Here is a 2,897-nt window from a genome sequence, read left to right on the forward strand (position 1 = left end):
TTGGAACAAAATCTTATTCTGTTATTCCCAAACCAATCTGGTGCTCTATCATTAAGACTAGAGTTTCCCTGCATATTTTGGGCAGGGAGGTAGGCGCTACTACTTTATAAGAAATCCTGAAATCATCTGGTGGAATGGAGTTCAAAATTAAGTTTAAAAATAATTCCAACAGTGAAATTCCCAAGGGTGAGTCCCTTTTGCTCTTCTACCAAAAATTCTGGAAGTCTCTTCCTTGAGGGACAGGGGAAAGGTAACAGCAAAAAGGACATGGTGGTAGCATGAAGAGTTTACTAGATGAGGCTTAAAGACCTAATATCATCTCTTCACTCAATAAAAATATATTTAAGGCCAAATCTGTGCATTTTTATACATCATGGACCTTTGGTTAATGTATTACACTTACTTATGACAAAATATTATCACCATTAAATTTTACAGGCTTCCAAATTTAGATAGTTGGCAAATTTGTGCCACAAAACCTAGCATGGAGATATATGGGATGAAAAGAAGTCCAACATATGTTCCCTGGTCTTAAGACTGGAAATGGAGAATCCTTCAACAAATACGTACATTTTCTAACGGGGTCTCTAAAGTCCTGGGTCTCCTCGGAAGTGTATGAAGTGCCCAGTATCACCTAACTTTGAGCTCTTCAAAAGATAGGGTCCTACAGAGTGGATATTGTCTTTACTAATGATGACAATAGCTCTTCCCTCAGTGCCCTCCGACATATTTACAAATACCCCTTGGAGATGATAACCTAACTCCAACCCCTTCTCCTGTTTGAGAACCACAGTGGCTTCCCATTGTACTTGAAATAAAATCCATACTCCTTATACTGGCCTCTAATACCGTAAGAAATCTGATTCATTCCTACATCTTTGACTTCCATCATGCTCATGGTGCTCTTTATTCCATACATTCTAATCTTTCTGTTCTTCAAACATACCAAGCTCTTTCTGATACACGGTGCTTGCATTTGCTTTCTCTCCATCTGGAATATTCTTCTCCCAATCCTTCATTTGAGAGGCTCCTTATCGCTCAGGCTTCAGCTCAAATATCACTTTCTTTAAGACTTCTCAGATTAACTCAGTTAATACTCTCTTATTAAACTTAAAAAAAAAAACATACCGTATTTACCAGGGTCTTCAACAAATTAAAGGAAAAATAAACAAGTTTGTTCTCAAGTTAATTTCTAATTTAAATCACATACCTGATTCACAACTAGCCTAATCTTAGCTAGTAAGTAAAATACATTTATCAAGCTGTCCCACTAAGATAAATAAATGGCATTTGATGATACCTAATAATGTCAATATATGCATGGATTTTGTTTCTCATCTATAAAATACTACCCAGAATTCTGAATGATAAAACTATGGTAGATGGCTAAATAACCAGAGATCAGGCTATCCATTTGGGATGGCACTCATCTCATCATTGTGGTTAAGGTGACCAATAATTTCTAGTTTTATATTGCTTTCCCTTTAGACTACTATGTTATGATGATTGTGCCAATATTAATAGAAAATCCAATGTAAACTATCTTAAACAATAAAGGGCATTTATTAGCCTACATAACAAAAAAATTACAGGCAGGATAGTGATGAAGCATGGTTCAGTCAGGGTTCTGGTTTAATTTCTTACTAAGTTTTTGGCTCTCCCTTCTTCTGTGTTGGGTTTATCTTTAAGCTAGAGAGATGCAATTCTAGGTCTCCCAAGTACATAGGACCTTTATTTTCTTAGCTGAGGAAATATCTTTTCTCAAAGTCCATATAATAAACAATCTGCCCTTGCTTTTCACTAGACTGTACTGGGTCACATGATACTCTGGACCAATTTGTGTGGTCAGAGTAATACTATGCCTTAATAAACTTTGATCCAGGCTTCTGAACAATTTTTGTAAGTGCAATGGCATTACACTGACCAATGTTTTTCAAATGGTGGACCGTGACCCAAGAATGCATCATGAAATTAATCTTTGGGTCCTAATCATCATTTAAAAGATTAAATAGATTTGAGATTGCATTGCACATATACTATTTTATGAAACTGGTGCTCACACATACACATCTGGATCATAATGTAAAATCTGTTTCTTATTATGAATTGGGGTCAAAAATGTTTGAAAGCCACCATCTTAGGCAAAGTAGGTTCACTCCCTAAACTGTAGTGGAGTTAGTTAGCTGTCGCTTAAGTACACGGATTATGTAAGGAAAAAATGGATACCTGAAAGAAAACTGATACAGTTTGGAAGAGGAAAATAGATGCTGGGGATAGGGTCAACAATTTCTATTGCAGCCTGCCTGACACTTAATTATTTAATCTATACTGGATCCCAATACAGTCATAACCAAGCATATTTTAATTCTTCCAATGTTTTCTCAATTTCAAAGTATACCTCCCTTCCAAAAAAAAGCACTTCATTCCCTTCCCAGTTAAGTTTCCATGGTGGGGCAATATATAAATTTTTATCATTTGGTTGGCAAAAGTATTATAGTTAAAGATTCATTGAAAAGCTTGGCTTCTCCATCATAAAGGATGAATACCCAACTTTTGTATGAACATGGACTGGAAGAGATTATGCTGAGTGAAATATGTCAAGCAGAGAGAGTCAATCATCATATGGTTTCACTTATTTGTGGAGCACAACAAATAACATGGAGGACATAGGGAGATGGAGAGAAGGGAGTTGAGGGAAATTGGAAGGGGGAGATGAACCATGAGAGACTATAGACTCTGAAAAACAATCTGAGGGTTTTGAAGGGGCGGGGGGGGGAGGGTGGGGGGGGCCAGGTGGTGGGTATTATGGAGGGCACATAAGGCATGGAGCACTGGGTGTGGTGCATAAACAATGAATTCTGTTACGCTGAAAAGAAATTAAAAAAAAAAAAAAGTAT

Source organism: Lontra canadensis, unplaced genomic scaffold (assembly GCF_010015895.1).
Source record: "Lontra canadensis isolate GAN:19392208 unplaced genomic scaffold, GSC_riverotter_1.0 scaffold7, whole genome shotgun sequence".
Classification (NCBI taxonomy): domain Eukaryota; kingdom Metazoa; phylum Chordata; class Mammalia; order Carnivora; family Mustelidae; genus Lontra; species Lontra canadensis.